This window comes from Diabrotica undecimpunctata, chromosome 7 (genome assembly GCF_040954645.1).
Source record: "Diabrotica undecimpunctata isolate CICGRU chromosome 7, icDiaUnde3, whole genome shotgun sequence".
NCBI classification, from domain to species: domain Eukaryota; kingdom Metazoa; phylum Arthropoda; class Insecta; order Coleoptera; family Chrysomelidae; genus Diabrotica; species Diabrotica undecimpunctata.
The window spans coordinates 26,027,578-26,044,085 of NC_092809.1; the positions used below are offsets into that span (position 1 = coordinate 26,027,578).

At 31.2% G+C, this 16,508-nt stretch overlaps 1 protein-coding gene across 2 annotated transcripts in view; it reads left to right on the forward strand.

Annotated features, from left to right (window-relative positions):
• The first annotated feature begins 4,376 nt into the window (after window positions 1-4,376).
• LOC140445097 (fructose-bisphosphate aldolase-like) overlaps window positions 4,377-16,508 on the forward strand; it is a 32,366-nt gene continuing 20,234 nt past the window's right edge. The window contains exon 1 of one of the 2 annotated variants that reach the window (XM_072536914.1): window positions 4,377-4,537. The gene's annotated coding sequence lies outside the window, so the exon portion shown is untranslated. Of the gene's footprint in view, window positions 4,538-12,641; window positions 12,785-16,508 lie in introns of those variants that run through there. The other variant, XM_072536915.1, reaches the window with a different exon arrangement.

Consider the following 16,508-nt stretch of genomic DNA (forward strand, 5'->3'; position numbering starts at 1 on the left):
TACGACTAGTATTTTTTTATGAAACAAATTTTTTTCAACTAAATCTGTATATAATTTTTTGCAATTATGTAAGCTCAATTGGAATTTGATACCTATATCATCTATGCATATAGTCTAAGTGTAGCACGACATAATTTTATAATTTACTTGTGCATAAAAACAAGTCATATTTTTTAACTTACTATTTGTAAACGAATTGTCTCTAAACTTTTCTTGCAAAATCAATTTTAAGATTGTTGTTTTCGAGAATATCTTATGCGTTTCAAGATTTAAATACAAATATCTTGAAAACGCCTTAAAATATAAGGATTAAAAGAATAAGTGTTGGTAATGATTTGTTATTTATCCCATACCTTGTATAATATCTAAAGAAGTGCTTTTTGCACATCTCGACAATATTGTTCTGAAGCTATTTTCTTGTGGCATTTTAAATTAATTTATATTTAAATGGGAATAAGCCACAATTAAAGGTTAAAATACGTTTATTGACGTTTCAATTTCCACTTCGGAAAGTGGAAATTGAAATCGTTTATTGACATTTCCGAAGTGGAAATTGAAACGTCAATAAACGTATTTTAACCTTTAATTGTGGTTTATTCCCATTTAAATATAAATTAATCTCGACAATGACAAAGACACTTTAACTTTAGTGGCTTTATTCTTCCATATCGTTGTTGATGTATGTTTGGTTGCATATACGAAGGCCAATGATTTTATTAGCTGCAATTTAAAAAAACTAATAAATTGATATAGTCACAGCCTATTAAAAGCAAATGTTTTAAAAAAATAAATTTTAAAAAGAATTATTCTTTACAATCTGTAAAATCGGTAATATTTATATTTTTTATTTTACGTTTAAACCACAGAACACCAATCGCAGTGTGCTGTAATTATTTTCTTGTGGCTTAAAATCTTTTCATTTACATTTTGGTATTTCTTTATATTATTCAAAACAAAGACATATATTTCATAAGAAAGCTTGTTTTTGAATTGTGTTTTATTTTAAAATATTACCGTTGATTGAATATCCGAATATTACTCATTCAAATAATGAAATATTTCATAATGTGGCCAAATGCTGTGTTGTCATTTTTGGGAATGTCTGTGAAAGACATTTTTCGGCTTTGTTGGAATTGGTAAACGTTTGTACGAAACAAAATTGATATATTTTTTAACCAATTGAGGAATTTTTAAAAATATTTAAAAATTTAATTTGTTTAACTAATAATTTTATATACAGCAACAATTTTAACATTCATTAATATATATAAATAAATAAATACCTATATAGGTATATAGGTATATATATATATATATATATATATATATATATATATATATATATATATATATATATATATATATATATATTTGGAAAAACTAAATTTCATATTACTATATGGAGCGTTTATAAAATACTACTTAGGTATTGTATCAACATTCAACAATATGGATAGAAGAAATTAAAAGAGTAATTGAAACGTGACATAGTGTGAACGAAGACAGATTTTAATTTTTACAGAGAAATGTAGATATTAATATGTTCGTAGACTCTAGTTGATTTTAATTAGTTTGATTTGCTAAAAATTCGAAGAAGAATTCTAACCCTTAACTGGTCAGATACTGTAGTAGTAGGTAACGTAACTGGTTTGACGTAGTCTGCGAGACTACTGTTTCCAAGAAAGCAAAATAACACAATAAAATAATTTTTTTATTAAAAATACATGTTACAAACATATCCTAATATATTTATATAAAAATGAACGTATTAGATTTGGATTAAGAAAACAATATTAAATAAAACTGAAATCCGTACAAATATTTGTAAAGTACATAGTTTTGTAAAGTAAATAAATAAAATATATAAAAAACAACATAAAAAAAATTGCTAGGATAAATGTTTGTTTCCAGCATTAGTCAAACTTGTCCTTGTCATTCGTCTTTTCATGTGATCTCTCACTAACTGCATAGCCAACTCCAAATCAAAAACACTTTTTTCTTTTATTACTGTATTGTTTTTGTAGCACTGATGTAGAATGTATGAATTTGCTATAGAAATTTCCAATACGCGGAAAAAAATTGTTAGCCATCTTCGGGTTCGACGGCTTGAGGTACTTTTGGAGCATTTCTCATCTAGGGAATCTACACCTCCCTTATTCTCATTATAATCAGAAATCTTTTCTGGTTTGTTAGTAGAGGGATCACTATCACGTCTAATATGCATTGAAGATATAAGTACTGAAACCTTTCCCGCTTTTCCTACATGAGAAATTAAGGTACATTCTTTCCTAAATCCATAAATTGTTGACCTTTTAGGTCTGTTTATGTTAAGCAGCAATGTGACCACATAAGTCAAATTTTTCTTCCGCAAAATATCCAACAAATGAATAGAAGAATACCAATTATCAGCAGTGATACTTATTTCGGTTGCTACCAAAAAGCGGTTCAGCTAAGCCCAACACAGCTTGCGTAGGCTTTAGAAGTTTTTTGTACTCGTCACTGATACAAAATCCATCTGAGTCTTTTCCGTTGTAGATATAAGCATTATACAAATAACCATTACGTGCATCTGTAAGTATTTTGAGTCCGTACTTGTTTGTTTGGCATGTACATTTTAAACCGGCATTTACCTCGAAAACATATATAAGCATTTCATCAATTGTGGCAGATTAACCAAGTCCATATACACTTTGACAATTTTCTATGAAAGTATTAAATATAAATGAAATAGCTGCAGTTGGATCATCTTTTTAGTGTTCCTCTTTGTCTTCAGGATTGTCGAATCGGATAGCAAGTAAAAGAACAGCATATCTTTTTTTGCTCATGACTACTTTAAAGATTTCTCTTCCAGTTCCATCTGTTGAAAATAAACGATCTATATTTTCGTGACTGGAATTGAAAATGGCAGTGTAAACAAGAAGTCCCAAAAATGCTCTTAACTCAATAACATCCATTTCTCTAAGATGATGGATAGAATTAGCAGAATATTTCTCACGCATTGCTCGTAAGTTTGTATTTGTATTTTGCTCAATATGTTTTAGAACGTTATTACTGAACAAAATATTCCAAGTAGACAAGAGTATCGCAGTTTCGACCGGCATTTTTACCTTTGTTTTTAGAATGGGTACTTTTATTACAATATTGTGTTTACGTGTTAGATGAAAGGATAACTTTTAACGTACATCACCTGTGTCGATTTTTACCATAAACATAGTTTTTGTTACTTTTACTAACTGCTAATTCATCAAAATCTGAAGGCTCGTCGGATCCAGAAAATTCCGAACATGTATCGTGTTCACATGCAATGTTATGGTCGTCCACATCACTGTCACTATCACATTCCTCATTGTACCACTTCAAAAGAATTTTCTCATAATCGTCATCGCCGAAACGTACCCGTTTTAATGGCCCGGCCATAATTTCAAACACAAACAGTTCGGCGTCGTCTGAGCAACTACTCTTAAACTAACTGTTACCACAACTTTTTAGAAACTGAGAAAAACTTGTCTCAAATACACTCACTGGTCAAGCTCCAATTACTAAAGGATTGATTGATTTAAATGTTTATTATAATAAATTCTAGTACCGTCTACCTCGGGTTATACGCTGGCTGCTTTAGACATCAGTGAAAATAATATATGTGACTATATAAGTATGTACTTTATTTCTACGGTAGTACTTAATCCAAATAATAAATAAAGTGTATTCAAAGTGTTCTTAGAATACAAAATAAAAGTGTTACTAGAATACAAAATAGAAGTGTTCCTAATTCTCAATTAATTTTTGTTTTAGCTGTAACAATTGGGTTTATTCTAAGATGGTTTATTTTCATTGCTTGTTATTTTTCTTTCCGTTCATTTATACCCAAGATGGTTAATATTCTTTTAAACTAGAAAATAAGAACTCTGAAGGACTCCTATACTACTGATGATCTTTGGATACCGTTCAAAAGTATTAAATGCTCAGACCACTTAGATTGTTCAACTTCAAGTTCTGGTTTAATCACTGAAAGTACAATTGGAAAAGAGACAAAGTTCATTAGAGATATAAGAATTAAAAGAAAATTTCCTTCATAGAAGTTAATGGCATACCTACCTACGTGACATAGCTCAGGCCACCTTTAGAATGAGAAACTTATATTGTTGAATCTCTGAAGTTACAATTGGAAGAGGCAAAATTATATAAAATGTATAATAAACGCTTTACCTAATAAAACAATTACTACGGTATTCTCACAAAAGAGAAACAATTGTCTTTAAATTAAACAAAACAAGATTGCTTTTGCCTTTAATTTTAACTGAAAGTGGCAACATCGGATTGGAACTGTCAAATGAAGCAACCAAAGTTTCCTTCACGCAAGCATTATTATATATCTGTCCTCTTTTCATCCATGGGTTTAAATGAAAATTACGCGCCTGAGTGTAATCAAAATAAAGTGAGACATATTTTTGACTTCAACGTCCTTAAAACGTCCTTTACGTCAGTTCCACCCGTTTTTTAAAGGAGTGAAGAAGTTGGTTTGAACATTTTCAAAAAGGTAAGTAATAAATTTACAGAAGTTAATCACCTTTGGCCTTAATAAATATTTGTATTATTTTGTATGTGTGAATTAAGACCACCGTCATCACATTTTTTGGCAATATTTTTCATAGATTACATCAGCGCCTACTAATTATAATTTTAATTGTGGCTATAATACATTCTAATTCCTAAATGTTTTTGATAAATACATTAAGTTGTATTAAATGAACCACGGAATTATATCGACTTGTTACCTAACTAACTGACCTATTACTATAAGCTCCTTTCTTTTATGTTTTAAGTTCAGTTTGAAGGTTTTATTGGTTTTATTTTTGTCTTAATTAGAATACAATAGCAGTGACATAGTCCAGAATAATGATCAGTAAAGCTGGATTGCTTTATATCTGTTAAATGCAGAACAATCAATTTGGTCATAACTTTACCTGCATAGGAAGATGAAATAAGTATTAGATTTCCAACATAGAAATTATACTATATACTTAGTTTTAAATAAAAAAAAACATTAAGGCCTAAGTATTGCATAATCATAGTTGTTTGAAAGTCTATAATATTGTACCATTTATTTCTTTTTTTCTTAATTCCTTTTTAAAGCATTTAACCTTGAACATAACCTTAGGTTTTATATCTTTGATATAAAGGGTATAGGCTAAGGCTAGCAATGGGAATAAAATTGTGTAAAAACTAATATAGTTTAGTACAAAACCATTTTTCAAAGGATGTTACCTTTAATTGGAAAATCAGAACAAGCTTTTTCATTTTTTTTTATTTATGATATACATACCCTCATACTACTTATTTATGTTAAGATAGGTTTAAATGCTTATACAGTTAAAAATAATCAACAATATATTTTATCCCAAAGTCTATTTTAGAAGTTCTGTTGTTTTGAATCCACCTTCGAATCTATCTTCCTCTTCTATTCTTTTGTTGTCCAAGTTTCATATACTTATAAGTTATTGTTCTTACTCATATAATTTAGAAACCCAAAAATCTCAACTTGCTGTTATGTGTGTTCACTTTAAGTTGTTCTCAATTGCTTTCTAATTTTATTTGACCCCTTAAATACAGTACCTACTTCAATATATACATTGAACTTCAGATCTGTGAACACCTAAAATCAAAAGATTTTAATCAGATTCTATGTATCCAAGATTAAAATAATAAAATATTAGTGCACAAATAAGATGCTAAAAGGTGTTGAAATTTTTTTTAATAATTTATTAATACTTTGGGTTCAGATGTATGAGGTAAAACTTTACATACTCTTAACTGAAACTTATTTAGATCTTTGAAGTGCGTAGGTATACCAATAACATCCATGTGAGTAATCTGCATATTGGTGGAGGCACTATGTGGTTCACATGTATGCCATCCCCACTTATGCCAATTGTTAAACAAAGAATTTTGAACAAAACTAGTTGAAGAAACTAACTAGATACAGAGTTACCACCACAAATAAGGATGATAACTTTGAATGGTGAAATGACTTGGAAAAGTAATAGTTTTAAGTATTATGGCTCAAAATTGCACTGCACTGGGAAAATAGATGGAGATGTGTGCATTAGAGGTAGAGCTGGATGGATGAAATGGAAAGAGAAGAGTGTATAACCATGAGATATGAGATTCCAATGAAAGTGAAAGGCAAATTATGTGAAACTTTTATCAGACCATTACTGAATGTAATGTAACTAAAAAGAGATGTGGAAATGAGAATACTTGGATGAGTGAAGCAACAAAAAATAATAAATATAGTAAGGGAACTCTACACTGATTGGCCAAAGTGAGGGAGTATAGATTAAGAACGTTAGAGTGCATTTAAATGTAAAATTATAATTTCCCAATATTCCCAATTGCTGAGATACAAGTTCCTGGAAGAAGTAGAGGACTAGACTAAAGAAAAAGCAATTGATAATGAACTACAATCCTTCTTCAGGATGTTTTCTTTATTTTGTGGATTTTATTCTAATTGTGTTACACGTAATTGTGTTTCAATTGTGCCACTCAGTATTTGTGTCTTTATTCTCTCAGGATTAATGGCACCTTACATTTTGTGTGTTAAGTTATGCAAAAGATGTATATTTGTAACATCTCACTTTTTCAGGCTCTCACAGGAATAATTCAAATGTACAACTATGTAAATAGTCTGCCACCACCAAACTCTTTTCTAATCCTTAAAATTTAAATTCATAAATATTTAAGCAACCCAACTAAGGCACTTGTACATTATCTTTATGGTGCTTTAGTGAAGTAATGGTTCCAAAATGGCAGATAGCCTCCTGTTAATTATTTGAAATGTGATAATATGGCAAGTAATAACGCATAGTAACTGACCATGTTGCTAACCAGGAAATTTTATTAAAAATGCAAAAAGGAAAAGAGTTATTAACCACAATAAAAACAGCCAAAAATGAATGCCTTGGTCACCTCATGAGGAACAGCGAAAGATATGGGCTGCTGCAATTAATTCTATAGATTGCCATTATGGTTGCCAACATCCGAAACGGATAGGCACTACAAGAAGAATAATGCATTTGGAAGATCGTATACCACTTAGCATGTTTCTATAGTTTTGTTCCATTTTGTCATGCTGTTTTAAAATAGCAAAAGCACTTTTACACATCAATTTAACTATTTAGTTTCTTATATTCTGGTAGAATTTATTTGATTTCTTTATTGATGTCTGTCAAAATACATCATAGGCATTTTTCTTAAATAACTATATATGGCATGTGATGACTATTATATATTTTTTATTTTTCCATTCCATATGGAAATTCCATCCCGTTTATTCCATAATAAACAAATAATTGATGCAGAGCTGGGTAGTATCTGAATATTTCTGTATCCGGATACAATATCCGGATATTTTATGAATCCGAAAGCTGTATGCGGATACTTTTTAAACTTTGTATCCAGTATCTGTATCCGTGATCAAATTTTAAAGTATCCGGCATCCGGATACTTTTTTTGATATTCGGATACTTTTAAATATTTATCGTCCGCCGATAATGCACTTAACGTAGGCACAACACTGCCATTCCTTCAATCCAGAGGTGTCTATGTTAAATCCCATTTTTCGTACTCGTCACTGTTATAATATATTATTATATAGCTAATGGAGCTTTGGTTTTACCTAATCAGTTATAAATCTTCCTAAGTATGTTGTTTAATTAATTACTTACATTTATTTTTTATATTTTCTATATCTCTTTTCAAGAACCCCTTTTTGTACCCTGTATAATTAGAAGAAATTATTTTTCGGATTATAATAAAGTACATCTTAATATTTATAATTTTATTTTAGTGTACCTACGTGCACATCACATAGTTCTAATACTAATAATTTATGTCCTTCTTAAAAAAAGTATCCTTCAAAGTATCCGAAAAAATATCCGGATACTTGTATCCGAATACATTTTTAAATGAAAGTATTCATACTTTTTTAAAAAAGTATCTGGATACATTTTGAGTATCCGTATCTGGTATCCAGATACTTTTTTTCAGTATCCGACCCAACTCTGAATAGATGTAAGTATCTTGTCAATATAATATTGTGTATTCAACAATTTATTCTATACTATCATGTAATCAAACTTTAATAATTTTGCAACTTAGATTTTATTAAACAATTTAGAATAGAAGAATAGTCCCTATAAAAAATTCTTCAGTAACACTAAACTTCAATTTTACAAAATAGATTTGTTTCCCTTCTAAAAAGAGCACATATGTAAAAAAAATCAGTAATTTGTACAATAAAATATTTTCCATGCATTAGATTTGAAAATTTTTAAGTTTAAATTAAATTGAAAACAGTGACTGAAATTAAGTATTGTCATTACATAAGGTTAATAGCTCTGTCTATATGATATATTCTGTTGTCTTCTGATTGACACTGTATCATCCTACTCTAGATTCATTCTTATTGTTATTAATTTTTTATTTAGGGGAACATTTTTAAATAAACTAGTCATGTCAAAACTAAGACAAATTTTGTTAGAAATTGAAGTGCATTTCTGATAGTTTTTCCTGAAACTGCTGTGTATTTTTTACAACTCTGTTGATATTCTTTACAAATAGTGTAGGGGCATTCTTAGACAATTTGCATCAAATAGTTTTATTGGTATTTGTCACACAATACCCCTATTTGCTTCCTTCCACTGTATTTGTCCTCACTCTGCCACATGTATTACTATCTATTTATCTATAACTCTTTAGACAAGTTCATAGTACCTATATGCCATGCCTTCTCTAGTAACAATAATTTTTAGTATGGAAAAAACTGGTAATTTTATTACCAGTTAAAATTTGAATTAAAAATATATAGGTACTGGTATAAACTACAAATATCTGCCAAACTGCTTAAATAGTTATTTTGTTAAAAAAACCTATTACAGTTAAGGAATAACAGGTACGCATTTACTTCTTTAACTATAGTTTCAAGTGGTGTGCTATAAAAACAGTTTATTTTATTTTTTAACTTTGTAGATTTATATAATAATATGTCCTATCTAATGCTCAACTACTAATCAATAATAGTTGTGGTTTCGCTTTAGGACTAAATAAAAATATCAACACTTTTACCTTATATAAAATTTGTATTTTATATAAAAATAGTTTTGAAACAAAAGCAAAATATAATAGTCATTTCTGTAAGGGCATTTTTATGTTCAATAAATAAGTAAGCATTTAAAAGCTTGATGCTGTGCAATTCACAATTTTGAATTTTATTCATTTTTTTTAGAAATTATATATATAAAATCAAAATTTAAACTTTGAAAGTGTAATAAATGATCTATTTAAGGTTGATTGAGCATAAAACCATTAATAATGCATATTCTATATGAAAGCAACTAAAAACACAAGAATCGCATATTAAATGGCTATTGACAATAGTGTAATCAAACATTTGACATATTGAAACTAATTGATGAATATATTTATCGGGAAAAACTGTTGAAATTATTGTTTTACCAAAGGTACGACTGCTACATTGCTTCAAGGTCATTAAAGACAGTCACCTAAATGCAGTTAAAAGCAGTAAATATTAGTGAGTGGACAATAATAAGAAGACTTAACGAAAGTTACTTGACCTCAAAGAAGTCTGTAAATGATCTAAACTCTACCCAGCTCATCACCAAGCATGGCTTAATTTTGACAAGATCAGACATTGGACATTAAAGAGCCCATTTGGTTTTTAATATCTTCGTTTCTTATACGCCTAGATGTTTAAACCATCGCACTGGATGTCTGATAATCTAATGGCTTTGAAGCATCATTTAATTTGTACATCAATGGTACAAATTTTGTTTATGTCCGAAATATAAATGCTAACAATTGCCCTTAACCTATTGTGTTGCAGATTTAGTAAATAAACTACATATTCATGAGCTTTAGGGTTAAACTAAGACTACAAAAAGTTTTATAATACTCAAAATTTGACAACTTGGATATGTTTATGGTAGATCGATGCAAGGCCCATTTGTGAGTCCTTCAGACAGTTAAACCTGCTAAGACGGGTCCATTGTATCACCCCTATCATATGGACTAGGCCCATAAGGACCTAGTGTTAGGCATTTCTGGGCCAGGCTGCTCCAAGCTCACATATCTGCTGAAATCAGCAGGGGCTCCAAATCTGAGCTCTTCCTGCCATTCTAAGCGTCTAATCTTTTAGTAACCTTGTAGCCTCCCTCATAGAAAGCCTTAAGTCTCTTTAGAGGCAACTCCCTCATTTGGCTTGGTCGCATAAAGGCCAAAACCAGGATCTGCCACTTGTGATAGGCCAGTGCCGGGCACTTCCATAGGACATGTGAGGAGGTTTCCTCCTCATTACAAAGACTGCACCGTGGGCCATCCGCCAATCCAAACAGATAAAGTGCCTGTGTCTACAGTGGCTGGTAAGCATACTGACCACCAGAGAGCATATTATAGGTCTAGAAGGAGAAGTTGGGCTGTAAGACTGGAGCCTAGCCTGTCTCATACCTCCACAACTTTCCCCGAAGTCCTGGAACCTCCGCAGAAGAAGCTCTTTGAGACTACCCTGACCAATACTAAATGGCACCCCAATCACATGTTCGGGTCCCACAGGCAGAGTGGAGCCCTGTCTTGCCAGGGCGTCAGACTGTTCGTTCCCTACCACTCCTGTATGTCCCGGTACCCATACCAAGTTAACCCTATTGGTCAGCGCAATATCAGCAAGTGCTCTCTTGTATTCAAGAACCAGCTTAGAGCTGACTTTGGGTGCTTCTACAGCTCTTAACGCTGCTTGAAAATCAGAGCAGTAGAGATGGACATACCAGGATCGCAAAGATATTCAGCATATACTCCAGCACCTACCCGCTCGTCCATTCTGGACCGATCTGTGCACCAGGTGAGCCCGCTTCGACGGATCAGTACAGGCTCACATTCCATCCACTCATCCCGGTCAGGAAATTAAACCAAGAAGGAACTCAAATTGGGGGGCCATGCTGTCCTGTACCATAGAGAGCACAGGACGACAATCGAGGGCCTGTCTCCAGACGCCACGATGGCCCACCTGCCGATTCATTCCCAACCAGTATTTAGAGCAGTTGAGACAATAGTCAACTTGGACATATAATTATTTTTGCAATATCAATTAAATTCAACAGAATTTTCCTACCGACCAAAAAATAGTTTATAATGCAGTAAAGTTTTACACATCAATATGAATGACAAGACCAAATGTAAAATTTTAGAAAATAGAAATTGTCTTAGGAAATTTATACCAAGAAATTGCATTTTTAGAAGAAATGAAACTGCGGTTCTTAGTCTCATTATTGATTAGATTGTATTTGCTAATTTTTTTAAAAATACTTCTTTATCATTGTTATTTTTTTTTTGTAAATTGAATGAGTGTCAATAAAAATGCAATATTTATTTCATAACAACTAGATTAGATATCAAAATTACGAATAATCGAATGATTTATGTAACTTTCACAGTAACCAATCCGAAAATATCCACCAAATAAGACATCTTTTAGCTATATGTATATATATATATATCCAAATTTGATATACTTATCTATATACGATTTTAATTGATCAACTAAGGTCATAATATTTTATAACTATACTTGACTATTACCTGTATTGTAGTATTTGTACGAATGAAGTTGTTGACTTGTTAAAAGAAGGGGAAAAAGTGGAGTACAAGAATAGTATAGGTTTTTATGATACCTAAGCTACATTGACGATATTAAAAAGATATTAATTCTCACATTTTTTAAATCAATTTCGGGAAGTATTAACATAAGTAAGCAATATCATATTTCAGTTGGCTCGAAGCTGTTAAAACGTCATCGAATAAGTTCAATAAATAAAAATGCTATATCTTATCCACTGACTGATTGCATAATTTTTGTCTAGTCATTTTATTACGTGGCAGATATTGAAATTTTGCCAGAATTATACAAAAAGTAGATTTATGCTTAAAACTATAGTGAATTCCAAAATAATTTATTTATAGCAAATAATATATTTTTTGTGAAAACAACTTTCATTTTTTTAAAAAACTGTAAAAATATAAATCTTATATATAGGCTATTGATTATATTCAAAAACGAAGGCTAAAAGGAACTACAACGTTAAAGGGGTTTTATTGTTGCATATGGTCAATGTACCCAAATGTGAAAAAACCGTGAAGTGCTACCATTTAAAGGGGTGCGTTTTTGAGAAAGAGGTGAATCAGTCCCTATGCACTAGGGTGCATTTTGGTCAATTCTGTGCACTTTTCGTACATATAGATCAACAGAAAAGTTGTTCAAAATTAAATTGTCTATCGAAATGTCACCTTTTAAAAGTCAAAAAGTTTTTTTTAATACGAGAATAAAGCATAAGAATAGGTAATAAAATATTAAAGGTTTAAAGAATGGTACCAAATAATTTTTACCGTCCCCATTCCATCAAAATTAAACATTATCTATTCAAATAATGTTTCTATTCAACTAATGTTGTTTACATATCGACGTAACAAAATATAAATATAGAATAATTGTACCGACCACCGATACTATTTTTTCTCGAACTTGCAGATAACGTAAAGATATCTATTATGACGTTATCAGTAAACAAAGTCTTTAACATATTTGGCCCCCTTGTTAAGATACTAAAGTTCAAAATATTATCAATTTACCTCATAGTGATAAACAAACTGACTAAATATAAGCATGTAATGTAGTTTTACTTGTTACTTGGAAGGTAAAAGTTGTGCTGTGCTTGTACATGTAAGTTAGTTATTAGAATACGTTAATTAGGTGCTTTTAAAATATTTCTAAAAATTATTTTAATTTTAAGATACTGTGTACCTAATAATAAATATTGGATTATTTTTAATTCAGTAATATTGGAAATTTTGAAACCACTTTATAATTAGATATTGTTAAATATTAAATAACGACCCTGATTCTTTAACAAATACTTTGTTTTTAATATACATTTGTACAGTACCTACGCGTAACTTGACGCTGTCAACTGGATAGTCGGCCTCCGTAAAACTCTAAACTGAAGATGCTCTTAGTCTTACTTACTTAATCAGTAGACCCATTTGAACCTTTCGGTGTTGGGTCGTTTAAAATACAATTCATTAAATTACAATATTTGACAGTCTTCTGAGGTGTCCTAGCTCTTTCTCCGAACTTTCTCCATTCCTTCCTATTGGATGCCATCTGTGTTGCTTCCTGCCAAGTCTTACCCTTACTCTGCAGTATCTGCGAGATGTCACTGTTCCATTCTTTAATGGGTCTTCCTTTTCTGTTCTTCCCTATTGGTTTGGCGTCCCACACTCTTTTTATTTGTCTATTATTATCCATCCGGGTTAGATGTCCGAACCATGCCAATTTTTTCTCTTTGATTGACTCGAGTAGCGGTTTGATTTTGAGTCTCTCTTATTTCTTCATTTCTGATTCTATCAGTTCTTTTTACTCCTAACGTTCTTCTGAGGTATTTCATCTCTGCTGCCTGAATTCTGCTCTGATGTCTTTTGTTTAATATCCAATTTTCTGCTCCATATGTCACTGTAGGTCTATATATTGTTTTGTATATTGTCATCTTGGTCTTTGTTGATATTTCTTTGTTATTAAGGAATCCTCTATTTAGTGCTTGGAATAGTTTTCCTGTGTTTTCCATTCTGTTGTTAAGATCATCTTCGATGTCTCCTTTGTTGTTGATTACTGTTCCTAAGTATTTGTATGAATTTGTCTGTATTATTTTTTGTTGGTCTATCATTACTTCTATTTGATCTTTCGTCCCTTGTTTCCTTGATATTTTCATTATTTGAGTCTTCTCTTTGTTTACGTTTAAGTTGTATTTGCTTGCTTCTAGGTTCCATTTCTCTAAGTTGTATTTCAGTTTTTCTGCAGTTTCCGCAATTAATACTATGTCGTCTGCAAATATACACATCTCAGCATTTATCATTTGCATTCTGTTCCAACCGATGCAGTATTTCTTGAATGTTTTCTTACATTCTTTCACTATCTCATCTATTACATTTATGAATAGTACTGGGCTGAGACTTCCCCCTTGTCTAACTCCTTGGGTTGTTTCAAATGGTTCTGACTGTATATTTAACATTCTTACTGTATTTGTTGTTTTCATGTATATACTCTTTGTTGCTTCTATCAGTTCTTCACTTACTTGTTTCTTCTTTAGGCTTTCCCATATATCTTTTCTTTTGACTGAGTCGAATGCTTTTTCCATGTCTATGAAGCTCAGATGTATTTCTTTATTTTTCTTTAAGGCTTTTTCTATTACTTGTTGCATGGTGAATATATGGTCTTTTGTGTTGTGTCCTTTCCTTAATCCACTTTGTACATCCTCTAATTTATGTTCTATTTCTTTTCTAATTTTCCTTTCTATTATGGTTTCGTATACTTTTGCTGTTACACATAGTAGTGATATACCTCTATAGTTCCTATAGTCTCTTGTGTTTCCTTTCTTGTATATAGTTATAATTACTGCATTTGTCCATTCTCTGGGTATTACTTTTCTCTTCCATATGCTCTTAGTTTTATCTGTTAGAAAATATCTTCACAGTAAAATTTAAATGGTTTTTTTTTGTCCTTATTCAAGCTGTTTGAGTATTGATCGTTTTCAGAAGTTCGTGAACTTTCATTCTAAAAGTTTTCCAGCTATTTCAGATAATTTTGAAGGTATTGTCCAACTAGAAGTTGTAGATAGCGTTGAACCTAATGATGAAATGCTAATTGAAAATGCAGAAGAAAACATTGACGAAACTACAGACCTTCAGTAGACAATGCCTGAAAATATAACAGCAAATAGATTCAGAGGATGATGAAATGACCGGAGTTCCTGATTATGGAAATATGGATGAAGGAAGAAAAAAAAAAGAAGAATGCAGATCAAAGTAAATGAAAGCGAAATATAAATAAAATGCTACGGATGAAGGGTAACGCTTACGTTGAATTTATTAGAGACAAATATAATGCATTTTGGCATAATACCGAAAGAAATGAAGTAAATTGGGACACACCTGTGTGTCTAAACTATGTGAAAAATCCTCCAAGAGAAACTGTACAGTTTACAGACGAAATGAGGATGGAAATTTTCAATTCCTTTTGGGATAAGCTAAATTGGGACCAACGGAAAATTTATGTTTGTTCGCATGTCGAAAGGCATTGTGTCGGCTATGTCAACGACAGAGTGACTCAAGCAGAAGAGAGGGACTCTACGTTACGCATTTACCAATACAAATGAGCAACTTATTGTCTGCAGGACCATGTTTTTGAATAGTCTTGTCTTAGGATATTTTACTGTTCAAAATTGGATAAAAGAATCGAAATACGCAATGCAACCTGAAACTGAGTACTTGAATAAGTCCAGAATAGATAAAAACCACAACGTCAGACTGTTCGATTCTTCCAAAAAATTTATAACCCCCTAAACAACGTCGCAATATGTAAGAAAAGATTCCAATAAGCTTTATCTGGAGAAGAACTTTACTTCTATAAAATAAGTTTTTAAGATTTATGAAGCAGAGTGCAACAAGACCAAAACTGAAGTTTTAGGGAGATTTGTATTTGAGAAATATTTCAAAATAAATGACTTGAGCATAAGAAAGATAAGTGTAATTTATGTTTTAAATATGTGAACGGAAACTTGAATGATGAAGCTTGGCAATAACATGTTGAAATGAAAGAAAAGTTAAGACAAGATAAGGAACGTGGCGAAGAAATGGTTAAACCAAGTGAGGTGATTAGGATAACGATGGATTTACAAGCTGTAAAAACAGCTCCGCATTTGAACGCAGCTGCCATTTATTTCAAAACTAAATTAATCTCATAACTTCACCCTTTATAATGTTGCCAACCATGACTGTACCTGTTATTGGTTCATCAATCATCATTCAAAATGCCATGCTGATCTATGTGCATCAACTTTTGTATCATGCATTGTGGACTACTTAAAAGAAATTTTTGTTTACCTTTGAAAATGCTAATTATAATATACTGCGATGTACCAATCAGATTTTTTTTTGAAAAAGGTCATTCCCAAATTAAAGTAGATTTAGTCTACAGTTGTATTGAGCGTAAGCTCAAAAATAGAAAAATTTATTTACCAAGTGATTTTCTAAGAGCGACTGAAGAAGCCAGAATGAAACCAGCACCATATAAATATAAACATTTAGAATATACTTTTTTTGACAATTATTCTTTGGAGGAACATAAGTGCTAAAAATCTATAGATCTGGTAGATCAATGGCAGATCCTCGATTGACCGACATAAAAGTCATGAATTATAGTCCTGAGGGAATCATTCAGGTGAAGCTTGATACGGATAATCCTTGGCTCCCAAGACAATGGCCCTCATAGAACATTATCCAAAGATGTATAGTGAATAGTTGAAATTAACAAAAAAGAAATGGATGCATTTACAGGACCTAAAAAGTGTTATTCCTAAGAATTGTCATGTCTATTATGACTCACTTTCTTA